This window comes from Coregonus clupeaformis, chromosome 27, assembly GCF_020615455.1.
Source record: "Coregonus clupeaformis isolate EN_2021a chromosome 27, ASM2061545v1, whole genome shotgun sequence".
Taxonomy (NCBI): Eukaryota; Metazoa; Chordata; class Actinopteri; order Salmoniformes; family Salmonidae; genus Coregonus; species Coregonus clupeaformis.
In genome coordinates, this window is record NC_059218.1 from 33,616,175 (window position 1) to 33,629,623 (window position 13,449).

The 13,449-nt window shown below is 50.0% G+C and overlaps 1 pseudogene; it reads left to right on the forward strand.

Annotated features, from left to right (window-relative positions):
* Nucleotides 1-4,339: 4,339 nt before the first annotated feature.
* On the forward strand, nt 4,340-13,449 carry LOC123481990 (annotated as a pseudogene).

Sequence of the window (13,449 nt, forward strand, 5' to 3'; positions counted from 1 at the left end):
GAAGGGGGGAGAGGAGGGGGCCGGAGTGGGGGGAAAGCGAGATGTCGAGTGCCCAGGGGGATGAGGTGAGGGAGATGATGGAGGAGCTGGTGATCAAGGGGGGCTGGGTCTCCCCACTGCCGGCGTCTCCAAAGAAGAGAGGGAAAAGGAGGGGGAGATCCTCGGACAGGAACAGGGAAATGGGTGGTGGGGGAGAGGGGTGGCCAAGCGTGTCATGGGGGAGAAGGGCGATCCCCTGCACTGTTCCCAACCTGTTTTGAAATTGGGGTTTTGGAGGTGGATGGTGGTGAGCCCAGGATGCAGGGAACCCAGGAGCCAAACACCATTCCTGCATCCTGGGTTGGAGAGATGGAGGGGAGTGGGGGGGCATCTGGGGGGGGAGTCGGAGTCCCTACAGGAGGACATGGAGCAGGGGAGCATCAGGTGAGCCTCCTGTTTTGTTTAGTTTTTTGGGGTTTAGTAGGTTGTAATTTGTGAAATGTATTATGGCAGGGATTATTTTTGTTACTTTAAATGTGCGGGGAGTAAGGGAGGATGTTAAAAGAAGGGCGGTTTTGATGTTTGTTTTATACAGGAGGTTCACCTAAGGGATAGTGGGGATGTAATAAGGTTTAAGAGGGAGTGGGACAAGGGAGAGTCGGTTTGGGGTATAGGGGGGTGCACTCATCGGGGGTAGGGATTTTGTTTGGGAATAGGGAGGTGAAGGTGGAGGGCACTTTGGTAGGTATGCAGGGGAGGGTTTTGGGGGTGGATGTCACAGTAAGGGATGATAGATATAGGGTAATTGGGGTGTATGGGCTACAGTTGGCGGCAGGCAGGAGGGAGATGGTGGACTGCCTGGCGCCGCTGTGTGCCACGAATAGACACTTGGTGATAGGGGGGGATTTTAAATATAGATATAGGGAGGGGGAGGGACAGTAGTGCAGGTGCCATCACCGGGCTAATGGCGTGCCATGGTCTGGTAGATGGGGGCCTGCACACTGCTCCGACGATGGCAGGTCCAACATGGCGCAACTCCAGAGGGGTCGAGCGGAGGCTCGACTATATTTTTCTATCCAGGTCACTGGGTCAGTTGTCTGGGCGTTTGTTGCCTGTGTTTTTTTCGGATCACGACGGGGTGCTGCTGCAGGTGGGGGCACCAGTCTGCCTCTTTGGTAGGGGGTACTGGAAGTTAGAACGGGAGGAACTGGATGAGCAGGCTTTCGTTAACGGTTTTGTTGATTTCTTTAGGGGGCTTGAGGGCCTCCGGTCCATGTGTGAGGGGGTGTTAGAGTGGTGGGAAATAGCAAAGGTGAGGATTAGGGTTTTTATAATAGGATATTGTAAGAGGAAAAAGAGGGAGGAAAGGAGTGAGGTGGATCATATCCAAAGGCTGCTCGAACTCGAGCTCGAGGCAGGCAAACTCGGCGGGTCGGTAGACTGGGAGAGATCCTCTGCCCTAAAGCTCGAGGCAGGCCAACTCGGCGGGTCGGTAGACTGGGAGAGATCCTCTGCCCTAAAGGCGCAACTTAGGGAGGTGCATGAGAGGAAGGCTCGCCCTTTCCTGGAACGTGCGCATAGTGGGTTTTTAGAACACGACGAGACTTGTTCCGCCGTGTTCTTTAAATCAGTTAGGGGAAGACAGAGTAGGAAGGTAATGTACGGGGTTAGGGAAGAAAACGGTAGAGTAGTGAGAGAAACTGAGGAAATGGTCAAGGTGACCACGGAACATTTCCGAGGTTTTTTTCAAGAAAGGGCAGTAGATGTAGAGCAGGGAAATGTATTTTTAGAACACCTGTCCCGGCGAGTGCCAGAGGACATTAGAGAAGCGATGGAGGATCAGATCTCCCTCGAAGAGGTTGAGAGCGCCCTCAGGAGGATGGGAAAAGGGAAGGTGCCTGGGATGGATTGTCACGATCGTCGGTAAGAGAGGAGGACCAAGGCGCAGCGTTGAATGCGAACATATTTATTATAGGTGATACACGATCAAAACAACAAAACGATAACGTGACAGTCAACGGTCTAACACCAACCAACTAGAACAAGATCCCACAACTATTGTGGGAAAACAGCCTGTTTAAATGTGGTTCCCAATCAGAGACAACCAGCCACAGCTGACACTCGTTGCCTCTGATTGAGAACCACACTGGCAACATAGAAAAGAAACAACTAGACCTACAACACAGAAATCTACACACCCTGGCTCAACATAACAGTGTCCCCAGAGCCAGGGCGTGACAGTACCCCCCCCTAAAGGTGTGGACTCCGACCGCGCCAACCAAATACCACAGGGGAGGGACCGGGTGGGCACTCCGCCTAGGCGGTGGATCCGGCTCCGGGCCAGATCCCCGCTCCCTCTCCAACCCCCCAAAGTACCCCTGGTCCGGTCTGGCCCCGCTGGCCGGAGCTGGACTGCACATTGGTGGAGCGGATTGCTCTAGCTCCGGCGTGAAGCATCTGACTGGTGCCGGACCAGGCACCGGTGGAACAGGCACGGGACGTGCCGGACTGACGACGCACACCACTGGCTTGGTGTGGGGAACAGGCACGGGCCGTGCCGGGCTGACGACGCACACCACTGGCTTGGTGTGGGGAACAGGCACGGGCCGTGCCGGGCTGACGACGCACACCACTGGCTTGGTGTGGGGAGCAGGAGCGGGCCGGACCGGGCTGGCGATGCGCACCACTGGCTTGGTGTGGGGAACAGGCACGGGCTGTGCCGGGCTGACGACGCACACCACTGGCTTGGTGTGGGGAACAGGCACGGGCCGTGCCGGGCTGACGACGCACACCACTGGCTTGGTGTGGGGAACAGGCACGGGCCGTGCCGGGCTGATGACGCACACCACTGGCTTGGTGTGGGGGGCAGGAACGGGCCGGACTGGGCTGGCGATGCGCACCACTGGCTTGGTGTGGGGAACAGGCACGGGCCGTGCCGGGCTGACGACGCACACCACTGGCTTGGTGTGGGGAGCAGGAGCGGGCCGGACCGGGCTGGCGATGCGCACCACTGGCTTGGTGTGGGGAACAGGAGCGGGCCGGACCGGGCTGGAGACTCGCACCATTGGCCTGGTACGGGGAGCAGGAACAGGCCGGACCGTACTGGGGACACACACCACTGGCCCTACGCAGGGATCTGGAACGGGCCGGACCGGACTGGTAACACACCCCAGTACCCTTCGCCGTGCCTCTACACCTTCCATCCCCTCTTCGACCAGTGGCCCCCGTAACCTGGCGGCCTCCTCTGCCAACCCGCTGGGCCGCTCTGTCGCGGTCTCCTGCTGGCCCGTCGTCCACGGCGTTAGCCCCCCCCTAAAAATGTTATGGGCTTCACTCCTACCCGTGGACCAGGTCTCCATACTTCTCGCCAGCCTTTCGCCCTTCTGCTTCCACGTCAAGCCCCTCTCTTCCTCACCCGGCTTGACCCAGTCGAGGAGGCGCTGGATATCCGCTAGGGTTTTCCCTGGCGATGGCTCCTGGACCCGCTGCTTGGTCCAGTTCTGGTGGGATCTTCTGTCACGATCGTCGGTAAGAGAGGAGGACCAAGGCGCAGCATTGAATGCGAAGATATTTATTATAGGTGATACACGATCAAAACAACAAAACGATAACGTGACAGTCAACGGTCTAACACCAACCAACTAGAACAAGATCCCACAACTATTGTGGGAAAACAGCCTGTTTAAATGTGGTTCCCAATCAGAGACAACCAGCCACAGCTGACACTCGTTGCCTCTGATTGAGAACCACACTGGCAACATAGAAAAGAAACAACTAGACCTACAACACAGAAATCTACACACCCTGGCTCAACATAACAGTGTCCCCAGAGCCAGGGCGTGACATGGATGGGCTGCCGGCAGAGTTTTACCTGAAGTTTTGGGGGAAACTTGGTCCGGTAGTCCTTGAAGTCTTGAAGGCAATCCTCGACACGGGGGTCCCGGGGGGATCGATGGCCGTAGGTGTGCTGTCACTCCTTTACAAGAAGGGGGACGCAACAGACCTTGGCAACTGGCGGACGTTGACCATGCTGTGCGTAGATTATAAACTGCTTGCGAAGGTTCTAGCGGACCGGTTGCGCACAGCCCTTCCCTACATCGTCCATGAGGATCAGACGTGTGGGATAGAGGGCCGCTCTATTAGGTGGAACCTGAGTTTGATTAGGGACTCCATCGCTTGGGTAGAGGAAAGAGGGCTGCCGTTAATGGTAGCAGCACTTGATCAGGCTAAAGTCTTTGATCGAGTGAATAGATATTTTCTTTTCAGGGTGTTAGGTAGGTTAGGTTTTGGGGAAAAGTATATAGGGTGGATCCGTGCTTTATATGTCGGAGCAGGGTGCCGGGTTAATGTAAACGGTCACATGGGTGACGTTTTTGACCTCGCGTCGGGGGACAGGCAGGGGTGCCCGCTCTTGGCACTCCTCTTCGTTCTGTACATGGAGCCTCTGGGGGCTGCCATTAGGGCAGACACAGGGGTGGAGGGCTTGCTTATCCCTGGGAGCGGTGGGCTGCACGTTAAGATGACGCAGTACGCCGACGACACTTCCTTGTTACTATGCAAGGACTCGTGCCTCCCTTGCCATCATTGGGGAATTCACCCGAGCGTCGGGAGCAGTTCTCAATCACGCTAAGTCTTCCGTTAAGTTTTTCGGAAGATGGCGTGGGAGGACGGATGTACCTGGGGGGTTATCTCTCTGTATCGGGGCCCTGAAGATTCTCGGGGTCTTGTTTGAGACCTCCGGCTCAGCGACGCTGAACTGGAACAGGAGCATCGCAGTGGCACAGAGGAAGCTGGGGATGTGGAGGGCTAGGTCGTTGTCCTTTATAGGCAAGGTCCTGGTCCTCAAGGTGGATGGGGACGGTTAGGGACAGGTTTCTGCTCTGGCTTCTCATAAGCCTCTTTAAACGGGGGTTGTGGGAAGCTAGGCAGAAAATGGAAAGGACAGGGAGAGAAGGGGGTGTGGAGGGGATAGTGAGGAGGGTGGAGCAGAATTTGAGGGGGAGAATGAAGAGAGAGGAGAGGAAGTGGGGGCAGCATACTGCTCGGGAGAGGTGTAAGGGGGGTTTAGGGTTAGGGTTAGTGTAGAGGGGTAGGGATTTAGGATTTGTGTGTGTGTTTTTAGCTGGGTATAAAGGGGGAGGGAAGGTGCTCCCCTGGGGTGTAATTTCTGTTATTGTTCGGCTTTGTGGGTGTTTGATATTGTGATGTCACGAGAGGCTACACAGCTTTCAGCGGGATTGCTCAAGTAGTGCAAGGAGACAAGGTTCAAACAAAACAAGGATTTTATTCTAGGTCTTGGGAAATTAACGCAAATATAACAAAATTCTGTTCTCTGGTGGCTCTTAAAGGTTAACAGTTCAGGGATGTCTCTTCCACATCCAAAATCATAACTCTCCCTCGCTCAAATAACTTTTCCCCAGTCTTACTGTATTCCACGTTGCAGCTAGTGGCCAACCCAGCAAAACGTCCTTCCAAATGTCCCACACGTATTTCCACAGGTGCATATATCCAAAGGTGAGTATTTCCCAAAGGTAAGTATCTCCAAATCCTTATATTCCTCATGGAAGTGGACGTGCAGCACTCTTGTCCTCCAGAGAGCCCAGGTTGGAGACTGTGTCTCTTCACCCCCCACACCCTCCCTCAGTGTGTCTCTTCCCTTCCCAAACCTTCAGCTCATCAGCTCCTCATTTGTTTCAGCTGCGTGGGAAGATTGGCCATAGAGGGGTGGAGTTCCCCGACCATACCAGCAGATGGAGCCATAGCTGTCTGGGTTTGCAGCCACCTCAGGGGGATGTAACGTCCCTCCAGGACACAGCCTCTCGTGACATCACACATCCCCCCTCCTCGGGACCGACGTCCTCGTCGGGGTAAAGGCAGCGAAGAAGGCATCACGCCGGGAGAGGGCGTCCGCATTGCCGTGGTGCTTGCCAGACTGCTCTCTCTTCAACTCCTCCAACTCTAGGACCAGGGACTCAGCCTCCTGTTGTCTCTCCTTGAGTTTCTTACTGAACGCATCAGCCTTGGTTTTAGCAGAGTTTAGCTTCTGTTGAGCAGCTTTCAGTTCCTTCTCTCTCTCTGCCTCCGCATTCTTCATCTTGTTCTCCAACACCTTGTACTTCTCCTCTGCCTTCTTCTGGACCTCCTTACTACTGCGCAGGGTCTCCTCACACTCCTCGATGGTCCTGCGCAGCCTCTCCAGCTCCTCCTGTTGCTTATGGAAGGAGCTCTGTTGGAGTTTAGCCTGGAGGATATCTAACTCTTCTGTCTTCATGTCTAACTGTTGCTTTAACAAACGATACCTCTCAGCGGTCCCCTTCAGACCAGACAGTTCTTTGTCCAGATTCTGTAGCTCCGTCTCTGTGTCGGTCTGGGCACCTGCCATCCCTATCAGAGCCCGGGCGGGAGTGAGTAACTCGGAGGATTGCACCGGAGCCTTCCCAGGATGAGTCTTGCCTCTCCGTTTCCGAGGTACTCGGGTTATCCTCTCCTGAGACTCTCTCCAGAGTGGGTAAAAGGCTGGGCAGTCTCGTCCAATTAGGACAGGGACGGGGAGGGAATCAACCACCCCCGCCGTCGTGTGTATGGTTCCCCCGTGTGCTGGTCATTGTAAGTTCAGTAATGGGGTATTCTCTGGTGTCCCCATGGACACAGGAAACTGGGAGGACTTTCCCCGGGGGTCAGACACGTTGGGCCCACCAAATCCTTACGCACCAGGGTGGCCCGGCTACCAGAATCCAGTAAGGCCTCCACATCATGGTGATTCACAGTTACCGGGCAGGTGGGGGGTCGATCTGGGCCGCCATCTACGACTCCCAAGAGCGAGGCAAACGGTGTGTGGGTGCTGAGCTGGAGGAGTCCGCAGTGGGCATAGGTTCATCGGCTGGTTTCCCACACTGCCAGGAGATATGTCCCATCTCCCCACACCGGTAACACTGTCGAGTTTCCCCCTCCTGGTGTACTCTTCTTGGACCCGCCTGGTTTCTGGCTCCCCCTGGAGCCGGGATAAGTCCTGACGTGGCTGGGTTCGAGACCTTGGGGTCCTTTGGACGGGTTCTTCCCATTTGTGGTGGGGCCGCCCTCCTGGGGTCTTTTCGGGAAGCATTCAGCATCTCCGCTGTGGCCTGGTACTTTTCCACCGCTTCCACGGTCAGATCAGCCGTGGTCAAGGCCTGTTGACTGATGAACCGTTTTGCCTCATAAGGCAGGGCGCGTGAGGTAACGATCCACCACAACGGCCTCCACCACCGCCGCTGCTGTATTCCTCTGCGGATCCAGCCATTTCCTTGCGATTCGGACAAGTTCATGCATCTGCGCCCGAGGAGGTTGGTCTGGTTGGAAGGTCCAGCTGTGAAAGCGCTGGGCCATACCAAACTTTGTGAGTCCATATCTGCTGAGGATCTCAGACTTCAGGGCATCATAGTCAGTAACCTGGTCAGGGCCCAGGTCCCGGACAGCATTCAGCGATTCCCCGGTTAGAAAGGGGGCTAACAGACCAACCCACTGTTGCTTGGGCCAGGCTTCCCTAGTGGCCGTGGCCTCAAATGCATGCAGGTATGCCTCAATGTCATCGGTAGCTCCCATCTTAGATATAAAGTCACTTGCCTTTATTGGGCGGGTATTTTGGACCACCCTCTGTCTCTGCAACTGCAATTCCTCTGCCTTCAGAAGGTTGGCTTTCTTTTGCTCCTCCAAGAGAGCCACGTTTGCTTGCATCTGGGCTTGCTGGCCAGCAACAAGGGCTTTCAATATGTCCTCCATTTCAGTCGGCGGGGAGCCTACGGCCAACTTGGAAAACTGGGTGATCAAACCTTCGGTATCCTCCTCTGACATGCACTATTAACGCTTGAGCGTGCCCGTATTCTCCACCATCTGTGATGTCACGAGAGGCTACACAGCTTTCAGCGGGATTGCTCAAGTAGTGCAAGGAGACAAGGTTCAAACAAAACAAGGATTTTATTCTAGGTCTTGGGAAATTAACGCAAATATAACAAAATTCTGTTCTCTGGTGGCTCTTAAAGGGTTAACAGTTCAGGGATGTCTCTTCCACATCCAAAATCATAACTCTCCCTCGCTCAAATAACTTTTCCCCAGTCTTACTGTATTCCACGTTGCAGCTAGTGGCCAACCCAGCAAAACGTCCTTCCAAATGTCCCACACGTATTTCCACAGGTGCATATATCCAAAGGTGAGTATTTCCCAAAGGTAAGTATCTCCAAATCCTTATATTCCTCATGGAAGTGGACGTGCAGCACTCTTGTCCTCCAGAGAGCCCAGGTTGGAGACTGTGTCTCTTCACCCCCCACACCCTCCCTCAGTGTGTCTCTTCCCTTCCCAAACCTTCAGCTCATCAGCTCCTCATTTGTTTCAGCTGCGTGGGAAGATTGGCCATAGAGGGGTGGAGTTCCCGACCATACCAGCAGATGGAGCCATAGCTGTCTGGGTTTGCAGCCACCTCAGGGGGATGTAACGTCCCTCCAGGACACAGCCTCTCGTGACATCACAATATATATTGTGGTGGGTAGTTTTGTATTGTTATTTTTAGTGATGTTGGGTTTGGGAATTAATGGTGTGTGTAATGTGTATGATGATGTATGGTGTGGATTTTTGAATAAAAACGTTTAATCACTACTCGGTGTCTGATCGGAGACCTATGTACAGGTACTTGAGAAGTGTTCGATCTGTTTCGTTATTTGTTTCAGTCATGGGTAGTATTTCGTATTTTGGCTGTCAACCAGTTTTTGGAGACTTATTTGCTCCGCCTTTCTTTTATCATGATAAGTCCGTTATTTTGTATTTTGGCTTCGGGACCACCAGTAAAGATCCTTGTTTCACCATCTCTTCCTACTGCCTACTGTACATCCCGCACCGCACCTGGGTCACACTTCACACCAACCCTTACAATTCTATAAATTCACTCTTCTTGGAGTGATATTTTAATGTCTTAGTATGGGAGCTTTGCCAACTCCATACTCCCATATGTCCAACTTGACTCATAAATTGTAGATGCCTAGGCCTATTATATGTAATCAGATGAAGATTCATTAGAGCTAAGATTATTCATGAAAAACATAGCTATCACAACTCTACCCGCCCTTGTAGCTGTATCCTGAGTCAGTGACTGAATAGATGGGTGAGGTTACTGCAATAATCCCTCTTCTAAAATACTTGTTTTAGGCCCCGAGTGTTGACATATAGCCTAAACCCACTGCTGGTCCCTCCCTGTGTGGCTGTATAAAAACTATGCTCTGTCTCACTCGCACACCTGTTTCCACCTGATCCTCTCTGAGCAGCTTCACCCACTGAAGGAACATGGACCAGAGCCTCATCTTCGCCATCTTGGCCCTGCTCCTGCTTGGCCTCTCCCAGGCCCACTCTCCCCTGGTAAGAGCTGGAGCCCTCGGCACTGCTGAGCTCCTCTCTAAAGTTTCAACTCACTGTAGTGTTCAGAATCACTCATGCAGTGATTGTCTCCTCTGCAAGAACGGCCCATTGAGGATGGTAAGTCTTCACTCTAATTGCACAATACTGTTCAGTGCTATATATCAAATCAAATCAAATGTTATTTGTCACATGCACCGAATACAACAGGTGTAGACCTTACCGTGAAATGCTTACTTACAAGCCCTTAACCAACAATGCAGTTCAAGAAATAGAGTTAAGAAAATATTTACTGAATAAACTAAAGTAAAAAATGAAATAAAAAGTAACACAATAAAATAACAATAACAAGGCTATATACAGGGTAAATGTGCGGGGGAACAGGTTAGTCGAGGTCATTTGCACATGTAGGTAGGGGTAAAGTGACTATGCATAGATAATAATGAGTAGCAGCAGTGTAAAAACATATAATAATCAAGTCTACTGTATATTGAAAATGTACATATTATTTGTCCAATTTACAACACTAGCTAGAAACACAATACTGAACTAGCAAGAAAGATTGAAATACAGCAGTATGGCAGCTGCCATGTAACTGTACACTCCTGTTCAGATGTCAGGACCAAATAATCTAACACCTTAGACATCACTACAAGGATCCTTGAGGCAAACAAAGGTAAATATGATTTACTCATAAGCTCACAAGTCAGTGTTTGATTAAGATAACGTCTACAATCCATATCTTCGTTATGTGATCCACTCGACTCTTTGCACCAAAGGATGAGCCAGATGCTGATGGAGGGAGATGTAGCTCTACCCAGGACCAGAAATGCCATGAAGTGTTGGGGCAACAGCAACTACTGCAGATGGACCAAATCCTCCTCTGGACTGGTGGAGGTGCCATATATCATAAGACGTTTACTTCTGTAAATGAAAATAATTATTACATTTTATTTATAAATTGACATAGCACATTCATTATGTATTATTAAGCCATTAACACATATAACCTGATGTTATGATGTGATAACGCAAGTGAGACAGAAGTCTTCATCACAGATGACTCCGAAAAGGCTATGATTGAGATGTCCATGAAATCGTTTCACACAAGAACCTGCATTCACTTTGTTCCATGGAGTGGCCAGTCAGACTACATTGACATTCAGAGTAAAACTGGGTGAATTGAGAACCACATGTCCACACACTGGGCATCTACCATGAGCACAACAGGAGTGACAGAGACCAGTATGTCAAGATCAATTGGGAAAACATTTCTTAAGGTGACAACTATCCTCTCACTCTCATGGTCAAGTGCCCATATATGAATCTTTAAAAACTGCGTTATCTTACCTCAGCAACATCAATAAATATCAGAAGTACTTTCACATATACTGATACAGTTGAAGTCAGAAGTTTACATACACTTAGGTTGGAGTCATCTATATCCACAGTAAAACGAGTCCTATAACTACATAACCTGAAAGGCCGCTCAGCAAGGAAGAAGCCACTGCTCCAAAACCGCCATAAAAAAGCCAGACTACGGTTTGCAACTGCACATGGGGACAAAGATCGTACTCTTTGGAGAAATGTCCTCTGGTCTGATGAAACAAAAATAGAACTGTTTGGTCATAATGACCATCGTTATGTTTGGAGGAAAAAGGGGACGGCTTGCAAGCCAAAGAACACCATCCCAATCGTGAAGCACGGGGGTGGCAGCATCATGCTGTGGGGGTGCTTTGCTGCAGGAGGGACTGGTGCACTTCACAAAATAGATGGCATCATGAGGAAGGAAAATTATGTGGATATATTGAAGCAACATCTCAAGACATCAGTCAGGAAGTTAAAGCTTGGTTGCAAATGGGTCTTCCAAATGGACAATGACCCCAAGCATACTTCCAAAGTTGTGGCAAAATGGCTTAAGGACAACAAAGTCAAGGTATTGGAGTGGCCATCACAAAGCCCTGACCTCAATCCTATAGAAAATGTGTGGGCAGAACTGAAAAAGCATGTGCGAGCAAGGAGGCCTACAAACCTGACTCAGTTACACCAGCTCTGTAAGGAGGAATGGGCCAAAATTCACACAACTTATTGTGGGAAGCTTGTGGAAGACTACCCGAAATGTTTGACCCAAGTTAAACAATTTAAAGGCAATGCTACCAAATACTAATTGAGTGTATGTAAACTTCTGACCCACTGGGAATGTGATGAAATAAATAAAAGCTTAAATAAATAATTCTCTCTACTATTATTCTGACATTTCACATTCTTAAAATAAAGTGGTGATCCTAACTGACCTAAGACTATGAATTTTTACTAGGATTAAATGTCAGGAATTGTGAAAAACTGAGTTTAAATGTATTTGGCTAAGGTGTATGTAAACTTCCGACTTCAACTGTATCTATCTACAGTCGTGGTCAAAAGTTTTGAGAATGACACAAGCATTGGTCTTCACAAAGTTCGCTGCTTCAGTGTTATGAGATATTTTTGTCAGATGTTACTATGGTATACTGAAGTATAATTACAAGCATTTCATAAGTGTCAAAGGCTTTTATTGACAATTACATTAAGTTTATGTAAAGAGTCAATATTTGCAGTGTTGTCCCTTCTTTTTCAAGACCTCTGCAATCCGCCCTGGCATGCTGTCAATTAACTTCTGGGCCGCATCCTGACTGAAGGCAGCCCATTCTTGCATAATCAATGCTTGGAGTTTGTCAGAATTTGTGGGTTTTTGTTTGTCCACCCGCCTCTTGAGGATCGACCACAAATTCTTAATGGGATTAAGGTCTGGGGAGTTTCCTGGCCATGGACCCAACATTTTGATGTTTTGTTCCCAGAGCCACTTAGTTATCACTTTTACCTTATGGCAAGGTGCTCCATCATGCTGGAAAAGGCATTGGTCGTCACCAAACTGTTCTTGGATGGTTGGGAGAAGTTGCTCTCGGAGGATGTGTTGGTACCATTCTTTATTCATGGCTGTGTTCTTAGGCAAAATTGTGAGTGAGCCCACTCCCTTGGCTGAGAAGCAACCCCACACATGAATGGTCTCAGGATGCTTTACTGTAGGCATGACACAGGACTGATTGTAGCGCTCACCTTGTCTTCTCCGGACAAGGTGTTTTCCGGACGCCCCAAACAATCGGAAAGGGGATTCATCAGAGAAAATGACTTTACCCCAGTCCTCAGCAGTCCAATCCCTGTACCTTTTGCAGAATATGAGTCAGTCCCTGATGTTTTTCCTGGAGAGAAGTGGCTTCTTTGCGGCCCTTCTTGACACCGGGCCATCCTCCAAAAGTCTTCACCTCACTGTGCGTGCAGATGCATTCACACCTGCCTGCTGCCATTCCTGAACAAGCTCTGCACTGGTGGTGCCCCGATCCCGCAGCTGAATCAACTTTAGGAGACGGTCCTGGCACTTGCTGGACTTTCTTGGGCGCCCTGACGCCTTCTTCACAACAATTGAACCTCTCTCCTTGAAGTTCTTGATGATCCGATAAATGGTTGATTTTTGTGCAATCTTACTAGCAGTAATATCCTTTCCTGTTAAGCCCTTTTTGTGCAAAGCAATGATGACGGCACATGTTTCCTTGCAGGAAACCATGGTTAACAGAGGAAGAACAATGATTCCAAGCACCACCCTCCTTTTAAAGCTTCCAGTCTGTTATTCTAACTCAATTAGGATGACAGAGTGATCTCCAGCCTTGTCCTCATCAACACTCACCTGTGTTAACGAGAGAATCACTGACATGATAGCAGCTGGTGCTTTTGTGGCAGGGCTGAAATGCAGTGGAAAAGGTTTTTTGGGATTAAGTTCATTTTCATGGCAAAGAGGGACTTTGCAATTAACTGCAATTCATCTGATCAATCTTCATGACATTCTGGAGTATATGCAAATTGACATCATCAAAACTGAGGCAGCAGACTTTGTGAAAATTAGTATTTGTGTCATTCTCAAAACTTTTGACCACGACTGTATACTTTACTGCCACTGCCTTCAACTTCCAGAAACAGGACACTAACAATCTGAATATGCCATATGACAATTAATCTGTTATGCTAACAATAAAACCCAATTTTGCTTTTCAAGCTTTGTAA